Source organism: Anabrus simplex, chromosome 4 (genome assembly GCF_040414725.1).
Source record: "Anabrus simplex isolate iqAnaSimp1 chromosome 4, ASM4041472v1, whole genome shotgun sequence".
NCBI lineage: Eukaryota > Metazoa > Arthropoda > Insecta > Orthoptera > Tettigoniidae > Anabrus > Anabrus simplex.
In genome coordinates this window covers 85,320,851-85,344,610 of record NC_090268.1, presented here as the reverse complement: position 1 = coordinate 85,344,610, position 23,760 = coordinate 85,320,851, and positions in this window count along the sequence as shown.

Sequence of the window (23,760 nt, the reverse complement as noted above, 5' to 3'; positions counted from 1 at the left end):
GTATAAGCGGAGATCGTAACACGCAACATGACATATTCTATGGGGTATTGATTTTAGAACCGTGAGACTACTTGTGGTTAGTATCGTTAGGTGAAGAGTACCGTAGGTCGACTTTTCTTGCGATTAGTACCACCATGTGTGGAAGGCGATGGGTCAACGGGAGTGCCCTTATGTGAGGAACACAACAGGTCTGGGCTCTGCCGCCTGTGGTTATTGCCATCGTGTATATCACACCGAGGTGGGAGGCGGGCACTCGGCTGCGCGGACTGATTGCCAAGCGAGGAAAGGTGCCGTACGCTGCGCTGGAGTTCCCTTGTGTTCAGAGTGGGTCTGCGTTACCTATCCACGAACCTGCTACGCAGGCGTAGCAGGGGGAGAGGTGATACTCCCACGTGGCGCGTCCCAGGTGGCGGATAGGGGGGTCCTAACCGGATTGCCGGCGGACTTGAGGGAAATAAAATACCTCTCGCGGACCAAACACACCCCCCCTGTGGGTGGGGGAGGCTGACGAATAATACACCCACGGTATCCCCTGCCTGTCGTGCGAGGCGACTAAAAGGGGCGACCAAGGGATGAATGAATTAGAACCATGAAACTACTCTTGATTCGTACCATCATGCGGGGAACACCATGGGTTGCATGTACTTGCGAGTAGTATCAAAAACATGGTACGAAATATGTTTGTGATTCGTTGCAGTAAAAAGCCTGGCCGGGTGGATTCCAGTACCCATGCGTTGTACCCATGTGGGCAGCATAGCGGGTCTGGGCGTAGCCTGTGAGTTGTACCACTATATGAGCGACACCGTGGGTCTGCGTTGCCTGTGATTAGTACTCACTATGTGCGGAACACCACGGGGCTCTTGGGACCGGCACCCGTGACTAGTACCCTAGGTGAGGAAACTCATCGGTTTGCGTTGGCTGTAAGTGGCGCCATTGTGTGCGAAACACCATAGGTCTGCGTTACCTGTACGGAGTACAATACTTGTGAGTAGTACCATCTTTTGTGGAACACCGTGAGTCTTCGCTACTTCTAATTAATACCCCAACATGACACATACCATGGTTCTATTTTACTCGCGACATGTACCATTCTGTGGGGCCTTAGACGTGGATTTTGCACCCCCTTTAGACACCAAGCATCATTGTGCTTTATAAGTGGTTCCTTGGTCGGTAATAATGTTATTTTCGTTCTCTACTGAATCCGGTCCACTGTTTTTTGTTTTTGATTGTTTGTTTTGTGTTTTGTTGGGTTCCTGTCCATCCATTCATTCTTCATGACATTTTTTATTTTTATTTTGGTCAGTGGATGCCTTTGTAATTTTTGTTCTTTCATTTCGTACCATTAGGGACCGATGACCTTCGATGTTAGGCCCCTTAAAACAACAAGCATCATCATCATCAGCGTTACCTATGAGTAGTACCAATATATGAAGAATATCACGGGTCTACGTTGTCTCCGATTACTACCATTACGTGAGGGAAAGCATGTATCTGTGTTTCCTGTGGATGGTAAAATAATGTGTGATACGCCATTTGTTCCATTGTCTATGATTAGTACCACCTGGTGAGCGGCACCAAGAATACACGTGGCCTGTGATCAGTTCCAGTATGTGAGAACAACACGGGAATACCGGCGCCTGTAATTAGTCCCACTATGTGAGGAACACCTTGGGTTTGCTTTGCTTGCGAGTGGTGCCCTTATTTGAGAAACACTACGGGTCTGTGTTGCCTGCTAGTGGTGCCATTATGTGTGACATACCATGGGTCTGATTTACCTGTGATTAGCATGACCATGCGAGGAACACCATGAGTCTACGTTACCTGTGATTAGTGCCACTATAGGAGGAACACCATGATTCTGATTTACCAGTGATTGGTACTATTATGCCACGGGGAGAGGTGATACTCCCGCGTGGCGCGTCCCAGGTGGCGGATAGGGGGGTCCTAACCGGCTTGCCGGCGGACTAGAGGGAAATAAAATACCTCTCGCGGACCAAACACACACCCCCTGTGGGTGGGGGAGGCAGACGAAGAATTCACCCATGGTATCGCCTGCCTGTCGTAAAGAGGCTACTAAAAGGGGCGACCAAGGGATGATCCAGTTAGAACCATGAAACTACTTGTAATTAGTACCATCACGCAGGGAATACCATAAGTTGAATTTACTTCCGCGTAGTACCACTATGTTAGGTACGCAATAGGTTTGTGGTTAGTCGCGATAGTGTGTGAATCAGGATGAGGGCCCTGCAGTACCTGTGATTCGTACCCCTATATGAGCGACACCATGGGATTAGCGCCACCATGGTTCTGCCTTACCTACGCTCAGTTCCCACTGTGTGAGGAATTCCACGGGATAGTACGGGTCCCTGTGGTTAGTCCAGTTATGTGAGGAACGCCATAGGTTTGCGTTGCCTTTATAGGTTTGCGTTGCCTGCAAATAGCGCCGCAATGTGCGAAAAACCATAGGTCTGTGTTACATGTGCGCATTACACAACATGTGAATAGTACCATAATGTGTGGAATACCGCGAGTCTCCGCTACTTTTGATTAGTACCGCAACATTACACATAGCATGGTTCTACTTTCCTAGCGATAAATACCATTATGAGGGGCTGATGGCCTGGATTTTTGACCCGTTTCGACTATACGCACAATCGACTCAGCATCGTACTGTAGAAGCAGTCCCTTGGTCGGTAATACGATTGTTTTGTGCCAGCTTCTGTGCATGTGAGGCACTGTGGGTCTGATCCACTGATTGTTTAAAATCTCCATCCATTCATTCATTCATTCTTCGTCCTCATGCTTTGAACTCTGGTCAGTGGAGAATTTTGGAATCTTAAGTTGTCATTTCATTTCATCCCATTTCATACCATTAGGGGCCGGTGACCTCGATGTTAGGCCCCTTTAAACAACAAACATCAATCAATTAGTACTATTATGAGGGGCCGGTGAGCTGGACTTTGGACCCCCTTTTATAAAAAGCATCATGTCAGAAAGGAAGGCACTGGGAATTGCTTTCACTGAATGTTTTGGATTCATGGTCATATTTTCATCATCATTCGTCTTACATATTAATCAGTGGATATATTTTGAAGTTTTAATTATCGTTTCATTTCGTTGCACCTCATACCATTAGAGGCCGATGACCTAGCTGTTAGGCCAATTTAAATAACAAACAAACATCTTCAGCATCGAAATAATCAGAAGGTTTGAATGTTGAAAGCCATTTTGGAAGTCTATTAATACGGGAATACTTGACAATTAGGAATTCACATCTCATGACAGTAAATATTTCATACGATAGTTGATTATTTCAAGAAATACACCTTGCGTGTCCTCAACATTTAATGTACAGTTGACGGGTGACAGAGATTTCCTACAACCCTACCAAACAAATATCGTACGCAAGGCCGGATTACGAATATGAAACTATAATAATCACAGGGCAGACTCTCTTAACAACCAAAACAGATTGATGGGAGTAAGTAAAAAAATGATGCAATTCAATTAGAAACAATCTCTCGTGCATTATGTGGTAGGATAGCTCCTTTCCGCCAAGAAGACCGTCAGCCGGTCTTTAGTCGATATGGGATTCAAGACTCAACCATGATACCATGAAGCGGTATAAATGTTATATCGAAGCTATGACGTGATATATTGCAGCTTAAATGGATCAACTCTCACTTAAGGCAATCCTCCAACTCCCTGTACGTGTACTATATCATACAGCGAAGATCGAAAGCGACGCGTATATGATATAAATATTGGGTTGTCAACAAAATGTCTCCGTGTATTATTCGTAAAGTAACCTGCACTTCTGCATATATTAAATCGTCCTTGTAGAACCGATCTGCCTTGAAGATGTAAAAGCTTAAAAGTGCTTACTTAAAAGCGTTGAAATAAGATGAAATAAGTCTGATGATACCATTTTTGAAACATACTGCAAACGCCCCTTAGCTCTCGCAGTTCCTTAGTAGATCACAATACCATTTCTGGTCGTTCAATAAATTTTCTCTTATAAATTATGAAAATGACCGCAGCTAACTTAAAAATGGACCATCTAATCCTGTGCAGGTAGTTTTCAGTAACTCGTGAAAATGTAGCCAACCACGCGGCGCAGACAGCTCCAAGAATGCTTTACGAATTACATTACACTATCCCTCTTAGTTATAACTCGGTGCAAAAGTGGTCTTTATAAAGTGAGTTGACCCCCTGCGGATGGGAGACGCACATGTAGAATACACACGCGGTATCCCCTGCATGTCATGAGAGGCGACTAAAAGGGGCGACCAAGGGATGATTATATTAGAACCATGAAACTACTTTTGAATAGTACCATCACGCGGGGAACACCATGGGTTGCCTGTGCTTGCGAGTAGTACCACTATATGAGGTACGAAATAGGTTTGTGATTAGTAGCAGCAGAGAGTGGGTCACTGTGGGATTCCAGTACCCGCGAGTCGTACCCTTGTGAGCTACACCACGGGTCTGGGCGTTGCCTGTGATTAGTGTTTCGGGGTTTGTCGTGGACCGCAGAGGTTAAAGAAGGTGCCGGGGTGAATGGGTCTAACTACAATGTCAAAATTAATTAAAACTTAAACTGAAGGTTATATTTTCAAAATTCAAAATTTCACAATTTACAGGTACAAGTAGCCAAAATTAAACAATTCTAGGAACGACAAAATTGGTTGTGTAAACAGATCGTGGGCTTCAAACCCTCACTTAAATTTTCCTGAGCTCTTAGCTCAAATTTACAAAAGAGCACAAATTAATACAAGGGCAGAAATCCCCTAAATCAAAGAGCACTTGCTCCCAAAATTACAGCATCTAGCCTCCCAGAGGCATTCAAAAATCTTACTCTGAAAAAGAGCTAACAGGCTCTCAGATTAGCCTATTCAAGGCAATATTAGAAAATTTTAATCACTCGCTATCAAGGCACAACTTGAAAAATTTGAAACAGGGGTATTTAGTACCCAACTTACTGGGCCGTTGCGGAAAAGAACAGCTTAAGTAAATGGCCCGAAACACAAATTGAATGGAGGCGTGTACTTGCACTCCTAGATATCCACTCTTAAAACCTAAAGGGCACTAGGCCGATGAAACAGGTGCTATTTCCAAAATACTGAGGTGACTCGTATAGAAATTACTTTAATACATAGTAGAAACGAAAGATTACAAAAACGTGGCGCCTCAAACCAAGATGAAAGGGAGCTTGAGAGGGTACATCACTCTCTATCCCCGATTAACACTTGAAGTTTTTATGAAGTTATTACATTAGCGGAGGAAGATTTACATTTTAGAAAAGTTGGTTACATAGTTAAAGATTCGCACCTTTCCCGCGGGTTAAACTGCGGAGCTAGCAAGAAAGTAAGATGTTATGTGTCCATTACCTTGTCGATGTACTGCTGCCTGATGAAAGAGGCCTAGCGCCTCCTACTTTGACACACTCACACACACACTTAGTAAGATGACGATCAATTGCCCAGGAGACGTGAAAATCCGCAGTATATAAACCCTCAGGGAAGGTTCGAGATCATTCATGAATAATGAAGATACACCCACAGAATTTTATTGAATGAGTTCAAAAGTGACACTAAGAATCAGAGAAAAAGCCTGTGATAGGTGGAAAATTAATTACAGCAATTATTGATTGGTTGGGTTCAAAACTGGCGGAAAGAAAAGATAAATATTGCCAACCCAAAAATAAATGAACATCAATTAGGAAAAAACTTATGAATACAAAACTTCTTTAAATCAAAAGTTCTTTCACTTCGCACCAGGGTGCATGATCATAGTTTTTAGTAGCGACATCTGTTGAAGAATGTCCAAACATCTTGATGAATGGCAAAAAAAGCAAGTAGAAATAGTCAGTTCAGGAAACTTCACAACAACAAAATTATACCATATTTTCGTGGTGACATCTTCTGAGAAAAATATCTAAGTTGGTGTAGTTTCAATTTCACGGTTTCTCCAGTAGAGGAGTTCTTTTAGGCGCTAGATTTAAATGCGCGGCGTTGGGGTGTACCTCCCGGTACAATTAGTACCACTATATGAGCGCCACCGTGGGTCTGCGTTGCATGTGCCTAGTACCCACTATGTGAGGAACACCACGGGAATATTGGCGCCCGTGATTAGTGCACCTAGGTGAGGAACACCGTCGGTTTGCGTTGCCTATGTGTGGCGCCATTATGTGAGAAACACCTCAGGTCTGCGTTACCTGTACGACGTCCAATACTTGTGAGTAGTACTCGTACCATCATGTGTGGAACACCGTGAGTCTACGCTGCTTTTGATTAGTATCCCAACAAGACAAATACCATGGTTATCGTTTACTAGCCATAAGTACCATTATGCGGGGCCGTTAACGTGTATTTGGACCCCTTTAGACAACAAGCATCCTAGATTCAGAATTGTGCTTTAGAAGTTGTCCCTTGTTCAGTAATGCTTTTATTTATGAAAGTTTTTTTGAGTCGGATCCACTGATATTTTAAATTCATAACCATCCATTCATCCTTCATGACATTTTTTATTTTGATCAGTGGATGTTTTTGAACTTTTAATTTGTCATTTCATTTCGTACCTTCTCGTACCATTACGGGCCTATGACCTCGATGTTAGGCCACTTTAAACAACGAGCTTCAGCATCATCATTATCATCAATACTACTTTTATGGTAGTTTTTGGGTAGGATCCACTAATTGTTTTAAATTCATATCCATTCATTCATTCTTCATGCCATTTCTTTATTTGGTCCGTGGCTGATTTAAAACTTTTAATTTGTCATTTCGTACCATCAGGGGCCGATGACCTAGATGTTAGGCCCCTCAAAACAACAAGCAGCATCATCATTATCATCATCATCAACTCTTGTTCTTTTCCGACCCCAACGGTATTAGAGCATTCGAGGCTTAGCGAGTCTTTCATTTCCACGCCCTTCGTGGCCCTTGCCTTTCTTCTTCCGTTAATTCATTTTTCGATGTGACGGATCCATTTTTTTCTTTTTTTTTCTCTGCCCACCTCCTGTGATTGGGGTATGCAGACAAGAAATACACCCACGGCATTCCCCTGCCTGTCGCGAGAGGCGACTAAAAGGGGCGACCAAGGGATGATTATATTAGAACCATGAAACTAATTGTGATTAATACCACCACGCGGGGAACACCATGAGTCGCTTTTACTTGCGCATAGTATCACTACGTTAGTTACCAAATAGGATTGTTATTAGTAGCAAAAGAGAGCGTTGCCGGATTTTAGAGTACCTGTGATTATTAGCACTATATGAGCGACACCATGGTTCTGGCTTACATACGATTAATACCCACTATGTGAGGTACACCACGAGATAGCACGAATCCCTCTAGTGCGCGTAGAGGCGCGCGGCTGTGAACTTGCATCAGGGAGATACTATCGGCAGCCCTGAAGATGGTTTTCCGTGGTTTCCCATTTCCACACCAGGCAAATGCTGGGGCTGTACCTTACTTAAGGCCACGGCTGCTTTCCTTCCAACTCCTAGGCCTTTTCTATCCCATCGTCGCCATAAGACCTATCTGTGTCGGTGCGACGTAAAGCCCCTAGCAAAAAAAAAATCCCTCTAGTTAGTACACTTGTCTGACAAATACCATAGGTTTGCGCTGCCTGTAAATGGTGCCCCAATGTGCGAAACACCATAGGTCTCTAATATATGTGCGAATTTCATTACCTGTTAGTAGTACCATAATGTGTGGAATACCGCGACTCTACGCTACTTTTGATTAGTACTGCAACATAACAAATACCATGGTTCTACTTTACTATCGATAAGCACAATTACTAACGAGCGATGACCTGGATTTTGGTCACCCTTTGTACAGCAAGCATCATCCCAGAAAATAGGGCATCGTGAATCGGATCCCCTGGTTGTTTTGGATACATAGTAACTTTTCCATCATCATTCGTTTTAGTTTTTAGACAGTGGATATACATTGCAGTTTCAATTGTCGTTACATTTCGTTCCAACTCCTATCGTTAGGGGCCGATGACCTATCAGTAAAGGCCCTTTAAACATCAAACAACATCTTCATTATCATCTTCACCCAGAATTTAGATAACTGAATGCTTCTGCCGCTGCGCGGCATCAGAGCAACGGATTAGAGAGTAATACTGAAGGATAAACTTGTTGTAGTCAGACTAATAAGGGTGCAAACAGCCAGCCGCGTCACAAAGTAGAGAACAAGTAACGCCTAGTGACAGTTCAGTGGAGCCTTTAATGGATTTCGCTCTCACGACCCAGTTCGATCGATTTACCTGCGCTTCACTGCCACACGTACAGATCGTACTGGATCGAATGACAAGATCTGCAAAGACGTGTTTGTTAATTAGGAGGACTCAGGTGTTAGGAAGTCGGCACCAGAATTAAGTTTATGCGTCTCCCAAGTCACATGCGCCACGAACCTACTACGCTGGCGTAGCAGGGAGAGAGGTGATACTCCCACGTGGCGCGTCCCAGGTGGCGGATAGGAGGGTCCTAACAGGCTTGCCGGCGGACATGAGGGAAATAAAATACCTCTCGCGGACCAAACATACTACCCCCTGTGGGTGGGGGACGCACATGTAGAATACACACCCGGTATCCCCTGCCTGTCGTAAGAGGCGACAAAACGGGGCGACCTAGGCGCGGACATGGATTGCGGATTGGTATAGTGTGTCGGACCTGCTGTTGGTGGGAGAGGCTGAATACATCCACAGGTAATCCCTGCCTGTTGTAGAAGGTGGCCATGGTCCCCTCGTTATTTTTTAATGTTTTTCCGAGGGTCAGTTGTAGACCATTTCCAAATTTTGATGTGAGTGCTGCCCGGAGATGGGCTTTTTACGTGTGCGATTACGCCCAAAAGCCCGCAACTGTCCACCCAGGATCATTGCGCCACGAACCTGCTACGCAGGCGTAGTAGGGGGAGAGGTGATACTCCCACGTGGCGCGTCCCAGGTGGCGGATAGGGGGGTCCTAACCGGCTTGCCGGCGGACTTGAGGGAAATAAAATACCTCTCGCGGACCAAACACACACCCCCTTTGGGTGGGGGAGGCTGACGAATAATACACCCACGGTATCCCCTGCCTGTCGTGCGAGGCGACTAAAAGGGGCGACCAAGGGATGAATGAATTAGAACCATGAAACTACTCTTGATTCGTACCATCATGCGGGGAACACCATGGGTTGCATGTACTTGCGAGTAGTATCACTAACATGGTACGAAATATGTTTGTGATTCGTTGCAGTAAAAAGCCTGGCCTGGTGGATTCCAGTACCCGTGCGTCGTACCCATGTGGGCAACACCGCGGGTCTGGGCGTAGCCTGTGAGTTGTACCACTATATGAGCGACACCGTGGGTCTGCGTTGCCTGTGATTAGTACTCACTATGTGCGGAACACCACGGGGCCCTTGGGACCGGCACCCGTGACTAGTACCCTATGTGAGGAAACTCATCGGTTTGCGTTGGCTGTAAGTGGCGCCATTGTGTGCGAAACACCATAGGTCTGCGTTACCTGTACGAAGTACAGTACTTGTGAGTAGTACCATCTTTTGTGGAACATCGTGAGTCTTCGCTACTTCTGATTAATACCCCAACATGACACATACCATGGTTCTATTTTACTCGCGACATGTACCATTCTGTGGGGCCTTAGACGTGGATTTTGCACCCCCTTTAGACACCAAGCATCTTTGTGCTTTATAAGTGGTTCCTTGGTCGGTAATAATGTTATTTTCGTTCTCTATTGAATCCGATCCACTGGTTTTTGTTTTTGTTTGTTTGTTTTGTGTTTTGTTGGGTTCCTGTCCATCCATTCATTCTTCATGACATTTTTTATTTTTATTTTGGTCAGTGGATGCCTTTGTAATTTTTGTTCTTTCATTTCGTACCATTAGGGGCCGATGACCTTCGATGTTAGGCCCTTTAAAACAACAAGCATCATCATCATCATCTCTATTGAATCCGACCCACTGGTTTTTGTTTGTTTTGTGTTTTGTTGGGTTCCTGTCCATCCATTCATTCTTCATGACCTTTTTTATTTTTATTTTGGTCAGTGGATGCCTTTGTAATTTTTGTTCTTTCATTTCGTACCATTAGGGGCCGATGACCTTTGCTGTTAGGCCCCTTAAAACAACAAGCATCATCATCATCATCAGGACCATTGCGTGGTGGGAGCGCCCTGTACCTTGGCAGTAGTATCCACCTGACAACACAGGTCCCCGCACAGCGGAATGCCAGGAGGACATATTCTTATTAATTATTTTTAATTTTTTCTCTATATTTAGTGCTCTGTACACGCTATGGGGTACATGCTATTGCGGGTGACTGGAGGAAGAGAGTCCTAGTGCTCATTGCCCCAGTCATCCCGTATTAGGCATCGTCCAACATCGGACCCCGGGCAGTACCTGCTATGACCAGGTGGGTATTGCCTTGGCTGCTTGGTTCGGTTACAGAGACCCCTGATCGGAGTGGGTGCCTTTCGGGGAGGATGATTTCGGGCATGGCGTCGAAGCAACTTCCGCTTGCCACCTCGGGTAGTTCGCTACCCAAGTCCTTAACTTTTGATTTCCTAAGGGGGCCAAACCCTTGCGAACAAGCGCAGCGAATTAGTCTGGGTTCCAGCTTCCCAAGGTTCTTGGTTGCTACCAGAACCGATGGGCAGGATTTCAAGCTGGTTAAATCGATCCTTTTCAGTCGGTACATTGAAGGTGTATATGGTGAATTTGAGGATCTAAAGAAAATGCGCAATGGTGGTCTGCTTCTGAAGACGAGCACTGCGCTCCAAGCCGATCAGTTGCTCAAGTGCGACCACTTTGGCGAAATTCCCGTCAAAGTGGAAGAGCACAAAACCTTGAATCTGGTTCGTGGAGTTATTTTCCACTGTGATCTAGTCCTGTACACTGACGATGAATTGATGGAAGACATGAAACACTGTGGCGTGAACCACGTCCGGCGTATCACACGCAAAGTCAACGGTGAAAACGTGGCCACGGGTGCGTTCATAGTCTCCTTCAAATTGTCAGTGTTGCCCGAGAAAGTCAAGGTAACAACCTATCGTTGCGATGTGAGGCCGTACATCCCGCCTCCTATACGGTGCTATCAATGCTAGAGATTCGGACACATGGTATCTCGTTGTTCGAATCAGTCAGTGTGTGGTACATGTGGGAAAGTAACTCACGGCGTGGAGGAGTGCACACCTCCGTACAAGTTGATTGATGATTGTTGTTTGAAGGGGCCTAACATCTAGGTCATCGGCCCCTAATGGTACGAAATGAGACGAAATGGAATGACATATTAAAAGTCTAAAATTCTCCACTGACCAGAATTCAAAAACGTGAGAACGAAGAATGAATGGATGGACATGAATTTAAAACAATCAGTGGTTGCGACCCGCAATGTCTCACATTCACATAAACAGACGTGACAATATCGTATTACTGACCAAGGGACTACTGCTATAGCATAACACGGAATCGATTATGCGTGCAGTCAAAAGGGGGTCCTAAATCGATCGCAGTTATCGGCCCCTCATAACGGTACTGATCGCTATCAAAATAGAACCATAGAATGTGTTCTGTTGCGGTACTAATCAAAAGTAGCAGAGACTTGCGGCATTCCACACATTATTGTACTACTCAGAGCTTAGGAAATTCGACATATAATACAGACCTATGCTTTTCTCACTTTGCGGCGCCATTTACAGGCAACGCAAACCTATGGTGTTCATCACATAAGAGTACTAACCACAGGGACCTCTCCCTATCCCGTGGTGTTCCTCATATAGTGGGTACTAATCATAGGCAAGGCAGAACCATGGTAGCTATCATCCCATGGTCCTGCTCATATGGTGGTACTAATCACAGGTACTGCAAAAGCCGACCGCGCGGTGCTCCTGTGTGCTACTAATCACAAACCAATTTCGTACCTAATGTAGTGGTACTACGCACAAGTAAAAGCAACCCTTGGTGTTCTCCGCGTGGTGGTACTAATCACAAGTAGTTTCATGGTTCTAATACAATCAACCCTTGGTCGCCCCTTTTAGTCGCCTCGCACGACAGGCAGGGGGTACCGTGGGTGTATTATTCGTCAGCCTCCCCCACCCACAGGGGGTGTGTGTTTGGTCCGCGAGAGGTATTTTATTTCCCTCAAGTCCGCCGGCAAGCCGGTTAGGACCCCCCTATCCGCCACCTGGGACGCGCCACGTGGGAGTATCACCTCTCCCCCTGCTACGCAGGCCTCCGTACAAGTGCACTAACTGCTCTGGTCTTCATTCTCGTCGGTATCGGAACTGTCCGACCTATCTGAGTGAGAAGAATATCCAGGAGATCAAGACCCTAGATGGTCTTTCCTACCAGGAAGCGCGCCGTAAGTTTAATTCTCTGAATGCTCCGGCCAAGACACTAGACTTCAGCTTGATAGCACAGTCCCTGCCAGGTTCCTCATTTTCAACTGACACACCTTTACAGAAGTTCGCTGCGCCCAAGGCAGCGGTTGCTCCTGCGAGCAACGCCGCAAAGGGAACAAGCTCGAAGGCGGGTTCACCCCGGCCTCCGACCACCCATAAGCCTGTGTCGGCTAAGAAATCTACGCCGGCACAGAAGGGGAAGAAGACAACGTGTCCTTCCCCCACGAGGTCGGCGAAAGCCGCGCCTAAGCCGGCGGAGGCGGCATCGTCGACCAGGGCTGGGAAATCTCCTCCCAGCCCGTCTAAACAAGAATCGACGGCGGGGAAGAAGAGCGGCCTTACCAGGCTTTCTTCCATATCTCCAAAAAGTGGGGCTTCACGCCCTCCACCAAGAGGGCCAGATTCTGCGCCGCAGGTCTTCCTTCTGGGAAACATGCGCGCTCCACTCGTAGGCAGAAACCCCGCCCCTGGACTACGTGGAAGGCCTGCATCACCTCGTCTAGTGACGAGGCGCTGCACATGGAGCATGAATCTCCATCCTCGGATGGGGATGTGAGTGAACATAACGCTGCTCCTATCCTAATCCTCAGAAGTCCACACTTACAATAAGGCACTGTTACAATGGAATTGTAACGGTTATGATAGGCATCTTGCTGAGCTGCGCCAGCTCATTAGCGAGTATTCGCTGAGTATATTCTGTATTAAGGAAACAAATTTCCGACCAGATCATCATACGGTATTGCGAAATTTTCGACTATACTCAACAGAACGACATTATGCTCACCGGGTTTCCGCTGGCGTTCGCACTTCTGTCCGTTCTGATACCTACAGCGTGGAGGTTCCAATAAGAACCCCGCTGGAGGCCGTAGCTGTTCGCGTTCCGCTGCCTGTCATAACAACAGTGTGCAATGTTTATTTTCCGCCAGGGCTACCTCATAACATTAATGATGTCACTGATTTCTAGACCAGCTTCTACCTCCTTTCCTCTTGTTGGGAGATTTTAACGCCCATCACCCTATATGGGGCTCTGAAAAGCCTTGCACCGGGGAAGAGAGCTGGAAACATTATTAACAGAGCCGGATTTATGTATTTTGTATACAGGGGAACCAACACACTTCAGTGTACGTTACGGCACATATTCTCGCATAAACGTAAGTCTTTGCAGCCGAACGTTGGTTCCGCTGTTTCGGTGGAACACACACGACGATATTTGTGACAGTGGCCATTTTCCCATAAGTCTTACTTTGATGAACCAAAAATCCGTCGAGGCTCCCCCTCGATGGATTTTTAAACATGCTGATTGACCAAAGTACACGTCACTAGCTGTCCTTAACGACCATATCAGGCGGACCGTCGGCGGGGAAATAACTTACATCACCCAAGTTATTCTTGCTGCTGCTGAGGAGTCTATTCAGTTCTTCTCGGGGACTCCTCGCCGAAAACTCGATCCTTGGTGGAACGAAGAAATAGCAGCAGCTATCAAAGAACGCCGTCGTGCTCACAAACGTTACCGTAGACAGCCTACTGCGGCCAACTTGGTAACATTTAAGAAATTCCGCGCTAAGGCGCGAGTTCTTATTCGCCAAAGTAAGAAGGCTTCATGGGCGAGATATGTGTCGTTTATGACGTCACAAACTCCATCATCTCAAGTGTGGATTAACTTCGGCGTATTTCGTGTACCCATGGATCATCTTCGGTACCGGGAATTTCCATTGCAAGCAATATCGTCACTGAACCACTCTCGATTGCTACCTCGCCATTTCGCGGATGTGTCTGGCTCTGGGAATTACCATCGTGACTTCCTATCTCTGAAGCGGGAGGCAGAACGTCGTCACCTCAGTTTTGCCGCTCAGGCTTCAGCAAGGACACATCTCCTGGACCAGACAATATCCATAACCAGATGTTGAAACACCTTAGTGAGGACAGTCTTCTATCTCTCCTTCGTGTGTTCAACGGAATCTGGGTTGAGGGTAACTTTCCGTCTCAATGGCGAGAGGGCATCGTCATTCCCCCTTCAAGCCTGACAAAGATCCTAAATACGAAGGAATTTATAGACCTATTAGTCTTACAAGCTGCCTGTGTAAACTATTTGAGAGGATGGTAAATCGCCGACTTGTGTGGTGTTTGGTGAAACAAAGACTCTTGTCCGAGTACCAGTGTGGTTTCCGAGCCGCTCGATCCCCCATTGGCCACTTGGTACGCCTGGAGAGCTCTATCCAGGATGCGTTTCTCCGCAAACAGCACTTGGTTGCTGTTTTCTTTGACTTAGAGAAGGCTTACGACACCATATTGCGATATGGTATTCTTTCAGTCCTGCATCAATGTAGATTCCGAGGTAACTTGACGGTATTTACGGCGAATTTTTTGTCTCTCCGTCTATTCCGTGTCCAAGTAGGGGGACATATTCGCAATATCACGTTCAAGAAAATGGAGTCCCACAGGGATTGGTTCTTAGTGTCACACTGTTCGCGATTGCCATAAACGCTATTGTCGCTGCTCCTGGTTCAGCAGTAACATCGTCGCTATCTGTGGACGATTTCGCTCTCCACTATAGCTCTCGTAGTATGGCATTCGCAGAGCGGCAATTACAGTAAGCTATTAGGAGAGTGGAGGAGTGGACGTTAAAACAAGGTTTCGGTTTTCTACCGCAAAGACCACTGTTGTCCACTTCTGTCGTCATCGTACTCTTCACCCACATCCTGAACTTCATCTAGGAAATGTCGCTCTTTCCGTAGTTGACACTTATCGATCACTTGGGCTCCTTTTTGGTAGTAAATTCTCGTGGGAGCCACACGTGCGGCACCTAAAAGTGCAATGCACCAAGAGTCTTAATCTCTTGAAGTTTCGTAGCAACACTAATTGCCACGAACCTGCTACGCAGGCCTAGCAGGGGGAGAGGTGATACTCCCACGTGGCGCGTCCCAGGTGGCGGATAGGGGGGTCCTAACCGGCTTGCCGGCGGACTTGAGGGAAATAAAATACCTCTCGCGGACCAAACACACACCCCCTGTGGGTGGGGGAGGCTGACGAATAATACACCCACGGTATCCCCTGCCTGTCGTGCGAGGCGACTAAAAGGGGCGACCAAGGAATGAATGAATTAGAACCATGAAACTACTCTTGATTCGTACCATCATGCGGGGAACACCATGGGTTGCATGTACTTGCGAGTAGTATCACTAACATGGTACGAAATATGTTTGTGATTCGTTGCAGTAAAAAGCCTGGCCTGGTGGATTCCAGTACCTGTGCGTTGTACCCATGTGGGCAACACCGCGGGTCTGGGCGTAGCCTGTGAGTTGTACCACTATATGAGCGACACTGTGGGTCTGCGTTGCCTGTGATTAGTACTCACTATGTGCGGAACACCACGGGGCCCTTGGGACCGGCACCCGTGACTAGTACCCTAGGTGAGGAAACTCATCGGTTTGCGTTGGCTGTAAGTGGCGCCATTGTGTGCGAAACACCATAGGTCTGCGTTACCTGTACGAAGTACAGTACTTGTGAGTAGTACCATCTTTTGTGGAACACCGTGAGTCTGCGCTACTTCTGATTAATACCCCAACATGACACATACCATGGTTCTATTTTACTCGCGACATGTACCATTCTGTGGGGCCTTAGACGTGGATTTTACACCCCCTTTAGACACCAAGCATCATTGTGCTTTATAAGTGGTTCCTTGGTCGGTAGTACTGTTATTTTCGTTCTCTATTGAATCCGATCCACTGGTTTTTGTTTTGTTTGTTTGTTTTGTGTTTTGTTGGGTTCCTGTCCATCCATTCATTCTTCATGACATTTTTTATTTTTATTTTGGTCAGTGGATGCCTTTGTAATTTTTGTTATTTCATTTCGTACCATTAGGGGCCGATGACCTTCGATGTTAGGCCCCTTAAAACTACAAGCATCATCATCAACACTAATTGGGGAGCAGACCGCACGGTGCTCCTACGATTCTATAGGGCACACATTTTATATAGATTAGACTACGGCAGTGCAGCATATGGCTCAGCAAGACCAAGCGTGCTTGCGAAGCTAAATGGCATCCACCACTGCGGGGTTACGTTGGCGACGGTAGCCTTCCGTACAAGCCCCATAGCCAACCTTCTCGCTGAGTCTGGTGTGCCGCCTTTACACCTGAGGCGACAGCAGCTCCTACTTTTGTATGCTGCAAATTTGCGACATATGCCACTTCATCCAGACTATCCTTGCGTTTTCAACAATGGCAACCGTTTTCGGTACGCTGCTTGTCCCCGAGCAACGCGGCCGGTTGAAATACGCTTGGATAGCAGTTACAGATTGTTTGACGTACATTCGTTTCCTTGCGTTGTCAGACAACCAAGTGGGGTACCTCCGTGGGTCGTACGACGACCTGAAATAATCCTGGCTCTGCACATAGGCCCGAAGGAAAACACGGACCCTTCGATTTATCGGAGGCTCTTCCTGTCCGTTGTTGGTCGCTATCCAGGTTCAGTCATCGTCTACAAGGATGGTTCAAAAACAGATACGAACGTGGGCTGTGCGTTCGTTGTCGACAATGATAGGTTTCTTTTTGTTCTCTCGGAAACCTGTAGTGTGTACACAGCAGAGCTCTATGCTATCTGTGCAGCTGTGCGGTACGCACTGTACAATAAGCGCCTACACATTATTGTGTGTACTTACTCCTTGAGCTCGCTTCAGTCTATTGATACCTGTCCACGAACCTACCTCGCTGGCGTAGTAGGGGGAGAGGTGATACTCCCACGTGGCGCGTCCGAGGTGATAGGGGGGTCCTAACCGGCTTGCCGGCGGACTGGAGGGACCAAACACACACCTCCTGTGGGTGGGGGAGGCTGACGAATAATACACCCACGGTAGCCCCCGCCTGTCGTGAGAGGCGACTAAAAGGGGCGACCAAGGAAGGATTGTATTAGAACCATGAAACTACTTTTGATTAGTACCATCACGCGCGGAACACCATCGGTCGCTTTTACTTGCGAGTGGTACCACTCTGTTAGGTACTCTATAGTTTTGTGATTCGTAGCACTCGAGTGGAGTTCAGTGTGGGTGTCCAGTACCCGTGAGTCGTGCCCATGTGTGCATCACCGCAGGTCTGGGCGTTGCCTTTGAGTTGTACCCGTGTGAGCGACACCCCTCATCTGGGCGTAGCCTGTGAGTTGTACCACTATACGAGCGACACCGTAGGTCTGCGTTGCCAGTGATTATTACCCACTCTGTAGGAACACCACGGGCATACCGGCGCCTGTGATTAGTACACCTAGGTGAGGAACCTCATCGGTTTGCGTTGGCTATGAGTGGCGCCATCGTGTGAGAAACACCATAGGTCTGCGTTACCTTTACGACGTACAATACTTGTGAGGAGTACCTTAATGTTTGGAACACCGTGAGTTTACGCTACCTTTGATTAGTACCGCAGCTTGAGAAATATCATGGTTCTCCTTTACTACCGATAAGTGCCATTAGCATGATTTTCTTTCTAAGTGGTCCCTTGGTCACAAATACTATTATTTGCAATCTTTTTTTTTCCACGAACCTGCTACGCAGGCGTAGCAGGGGGAGAGGTGACACTCCCAGGTGGCGCGTCCCAGGTGGCGGATAGGGTGGTCATAACCGGCTTGCCGGCGGACTTGAGGGAAATAAAATACCTCTCGCGGACCAAACACACACCCCCTGTGGGTGGGGGAGCTGACGAATAATACACCCACGGTATCCCCTGCCTGTCGCGCGAGGCGACTGAAATGGGCGACCAAGGGATGAATGAATTAGAACTATGAAACTACTCTTGATTCGTACCATCATGCGGGGAACACCATGGGTTGCATGTACTTGCGAGTAGTATCACTCACATGGTACGAAATATGTTTGTGATTCGTTGCAGTAAAAAGCCTGGCCGGGTGGATTCCAGTACCCGTGCGTTGTACCCATGTGGGCAACACCGCGGGTCTGGGCGTAGCCTGTAAGTTGTACCACTATATGAGCGACACCGTGGGTCTGCGTTGCCTGTGATTAGTACTCACTATGTGGGGAACACCACGGGGCCCTTGGGACCGGCACCCGTGACTAGTACCCTAGGTGAGGAAACTCATCGGTTTGCGTTGGCTGTGGGTGGCGCCATTGTGTGCGAAACACCATAGGTCAGCGTTACCTGTACGAAGTACAATACTTGTGAGTAGTACCATCTTTTGTGGAACACCGTGAGTCTTCGCTACTTCTGATTAATACCCCAACATGACACATACCATGGTTCTATTTTACTCGCGACATGTACCATTCTGTGGGGCCTTAGACGTGGATTTTGCACCCCCTTTAGACACCATGCATCATTGTGCTTTATAAGTGGTTCCTTGGTCGGTAATAATGTTATTTTCGTTCTCTATCGAATCCGATCCACTGGTTTTTGTTTTTGTTTGTTTGTTTTGTGTTTTGTTGGGTTCCTGTCCATCCATTCATTCTTCATGACATTTTTTATTTTTATTTTGGTCAGTGGATGCCTTTGTAATTTTTGTTTTCTCATTTCGTACCATTAGGGGCCGATAACCTCGATGTTAGGCCCCTCTAAACAACAAGCAATATCATCATCAGAACCATGAAACTACTTGTGATTAGTACCACCACGCGGGGAACACCATGGTTCGCTAGTACTTGCGCGTAGTACCACTATATTAGGTACCAAATATGTTTGTGATTACTAGCACGCAGGAGCACCGCTCGGTCAGGCTTTTACGGTACCTGTGATTAGTAGCACTATATGAGCGACACCAGGGTCCTGGCTTGCCTATGATTAGTACCCACTATCTAAGAAACACCACGGGATAGTTAGAGTCCCTGTGGTTAGTACACTTATGTGACGAAAACCATAGGTTTGCGTTTCCTGTATATGGCGCCGCTATGTGCGGAACACCATAGGTCTGTATTACATGTGCGAATTTCATAACCTGGCGATGGTACCATAATATATGGAATACCGCGAGTCTACGATACATTTGATTAGTACCGCACCATGACAAATACTATTGTTCTGCTTTCCAAGCGATAAGTACCGTTATGAGAGGCCGATAACCTATGTTGTGGACCTCTTTAGCTTGCAAGCATCACCGATTCAGTATTAAGCTATAGAAGCAGTCCCTTGGTCAGTATTTTTTTTTTTTTTTGCTAATTGCTCTACGTCGCACCGACACAGATATGTCTTATAGCGACGATGGGACAGGAAATGGCTAGGAGTGGGAAGGAAGCGGCCGTGGCCTTAATTAAGGTACAGCCCCAGCATTTGCCAGGTGTGAAAATGGGAAACCACGGAAAACCATCTTCAGGGCTGCCGACAGTGGGGTTCGAACCTACTATATCCCGAATACTGGATACTGGCCGCACTTAAGCGACTGCAGCTATCGAGCTCGGTTTGGTCAGTATTACTATTGTTTTACGTCAGATTCTGAGATTGAGGCACTGCGGGTCGGCTCCACTGATTGTTTTAAATTCATATCCATCCGTTCATTTTTCGTCCTCACGCTTTTAATTGTGGTCTGTGGAGGATTTTGGATTTTTTTTCATTGCCTTTCGTCTCATTTCGTACCATCAGGGCCCGATGACCTAGACGTTAGGCCCCTTAAAACAACAAGCATAATCATCATAATGAACTTTTTGTTTGTCATTTCATTTCGTACCATTGGTGGCCGATGACCTCGATGTTAGGCCTTTTTAAATAACATCATCATAATCATCAATGACTCATTTTAGACTACAAGCATCATCGTTTCAGTACCGTTGTATAGAAGCAGTCCCTTAGTCACCGATCTCGATAGCTGCAGTCGCTTAAGTCCGGCCAGTATCCAGTATTCGGGAGATAGTAGGTTCGAAACCCAGTGTCGGCAGCCCTGAAAATGGTTTTCCGTAGTTTCCCATTTTCACACCAGGCAAATGCTGCGGCTGTAGCCTAATTAAGGCCACGGCCGCTTCCTTCCCACTCCTAGCCCTTCCCTGTCCCATCGTCGCCATAAGACCTATCTCTGTCGGTGCGACGTAAAGCAAATAGCAACAACAACAGTCCCTTAGTCAGTAATACTGTTACGGGGTTACCCGTGGACGCAGAGGCGAAAGAAGTTGCCGGGTTGAACGTATCTAACTACAAAGTCAAGAATGGAATTTAGAACTTTAACAAAGGTTATATTTTCTTTTCTTTCTTAAAATTTCAAAAATCAATGAATAACAATATAACAGTTTCCATAGGCAAGTTAGAAATGAGTCAAGTAAAATACAAGGGAGTGAATTCTACAAGTCCTGGGCTTCAAGCCCCTCGCTTACATTTCCTGAGCTACGCGCTCAAATTTACAAAGATCATAACTTTACTTAAGGGCAGAAATCCCCTAATACATCGAGCCCTTGCTCCAGCAATTACAATATCAGGCCTCCCAGAGGCACCTTTACTACAATTGAAAAGAGCTGACACGGTCTCAGTTTTTCAAGCCTATTCAAGGCAATATCAGAATTTACAATTACTTGCCATCAAGGCACAACTTACACAAATGAAACGGGGGTATCTCGTACCCCACCTACTGGGCCTTAGAAGAAAAAGAACAGATTAAGAAAATGGCCCGGAATACCAAGTTGGAGGCGTGTACTTGCACTCCTAAACATGCATTCTTAAAACCTAAAAGGCACTTGGCCGCTGAAGCAGGGACTATTCCTAAACTATGGAGGTGACTCGTATAAGGATAATTTACGACATTACAGAAAGGAAGAAAACCAGTTACAAAACGTAGTCACCTCAAACCAATATGAAGGGGAGCTCGAGAGGGTGCATCACTCTCTATCCCCGAATTTCGGTTACAGATTTTATGAAGATTTGCATAAGCCTGCAGAAAATTACATTTTTAGAAAAGTAGGTTACATGGATAAAGTTTCGGACCTTTCCCGCGGGTTAATCTGCTGAGCTAGCAAGGAATAAAAATGTTAAACGGCCATTACCTTGCTGAAGAACTGCTGCCTGATAAAGAGGCACCACCCTCCTCCTGCTTCACACACACACACAAACACACACACATACTCAGATGTTGATCAAATGGCCAAGAGCCGTGAAAACCCGCAGTTTATAAACCCTCGGGGGAAGTTAGAGACCTTTCATGAATAATTAAGCCACACCCTCTCAATTTTATTGGTAGATGAAAAAGTTACACACAAAATCGAAGATGAAGCCTGTGATAGGCCGAAAATTAATTACAGAAATTAGGGATTGGCTGAATTCAAAACTGGCGGAAAGAAAGGATAAATATTGCCAACCCCCAAATGAACGAACATAATTTAGTAATGAACAAACTTAACAATACAAAATTTCTTCAAAAAGGTTTCCTTCACTTCGCACCAGGTTGCATGATCATAGTTTTTTGTAGTGGCATCTGTTGCAGAAAGTCCAAACTTCTTGATAAATGATAAACAAAACACGTAGAATTTCGTACAGTACTGGAAACTTCACAATCACAAAATTAAGGAGGTGACATCTTCTGAGGAGAAGTTTAAGTAGATCTAGTTCCAAGTTCTATGTTTCTCCTGTAGAGGAGTTCTAAATTGGCGCAAAATTTAAATGTGCGGCGTAGAGGTGTACCGCCCGGTACAAATACTATTGTTTTACGCCAGCTTCTGTGCATATTAGGCACTGTGGGGCGGTTCCACTGATCGTTTTAAATCCATATCAATCCATGACCTAGTTCCACGAACCTGCTACGAAGGCGTAGCAGGGGGAGAGGTGATACTCCCACGTGGCGCGTCCCAGGTGGCGGATAGGGGTTCCTAACCGGCTTGCCGGCGGACTTGAGGGAAATACAATACCTCTCGCGGACCAAACACACTTCCCCTGCGGGTGGGGGACGCACATGTAGAATACACCCGCGGTATCCCCTGCCTGTCGTAAGAGGCGACTAAAAGGGGCGACCAAGGGCTGACTGAATTAGAACCATGAAACTAATTTTGAATCGTACCATCACGCGGGGAACACCATAGGTTGCCTGTACTTGCGAGTAGTACCACTAAATTCGGTACGAAATAGGTTTGTGATTAGTAGCAGTAAAAGCCTGGCCTGGTGGATTCCAGTACCCGTGCGTCGTACCCATGTGTGTAACACCGCGGGTCTGGGCGTAGCCTGTGAGTTGTACCACTATATGAGCAGCACCGTGGGTCTGCGTTGCCTGTGATTAGTACCCACTATGTGAGGAACACCACGGGAATACCGGCGCCCGTGTTTAGTACACCTAGGTGGGGAACCTTCTCGGTTTGCGTTGACTCTGAGTTGGGCCATTGTGTGAGACACACCATAGGTCTGCGTTACTTGTACGTATTGCAATACTTGTGAGTAGTACCATCTTTTGTGGAACACCGTGAGTCTTCGCTACTTCTGATTAGTACCCCAGCATGACACATACCATGGTTCTATTTTACTCGCGACATGTACCATTCTGTGGGGCCTTAGACGTGGATTTTGCACCCCCTTTAGACACCAAGCATCATTGTGCTTTATGCGTGGTTCCTTGGTCGGCAATAATGTTATTTTCGATCTGTATTGAGTCCGATCCACTGGTTTTTGCTTGTTTGTTTTGTGTTTTGTTGAGTTCCTGTCCATCCATTCATTCTTCATGCCATATTTTATTTTTATTTTGGTCAGTGGATGCCTTTGCAATTTTTGTTCTTTAATTTCGTACCATTAGGGGCCGATGACCTTTGATGTTAGGCCCCTTTAAACAACAAGCATCATCATCATCATCATCATCATCATCATCATCATCATGTTTCATTACCGCTGTCGGCATGCTTCATGTTTCCTGCTAGTTCCTGATGGTCGTGAAATATTTGAAAGCACATATCATGGCACTACTGCTGTACAGTCTAGGGGTGGGGATGAGATTGTTCCTCTCATCTTTCCTTCAAAAATATAATTACTCTGCATACTGTATTTTTAATCTTTTGTACAGCTCCTGTTCTTCTAATTCCGCAGCCAAAGCTTTGTTTTCTTCCCGGGAGCAGCACCAGAGGCAGACTCTGCAGGACTGAGTTGAGCCTCCAGCATGTTTAGTAGTTCTGAAGTTTGTATACGGCTCATATCTCGCCTTGAGGCCTCGCCACTAAAAATGCTTTTACGCCTACACACATAGGCCACTGAGCGAGGCTGAAGTGACTCATGATTATTTTACTCGAAAGTATCAATCGAATTCAGGGATATGTGTGTGTTCATCTTATAAATCCACGAACCTACTACGCTGGCGTAGCAGGGGGAGAGATGATACTCCCACGTGGCGCGTCCCAGGTGGCGGATAGCGGGGTCCTAACCGGCTTGCCGGCGGACTTGAGGGAAATAAAATACCTCT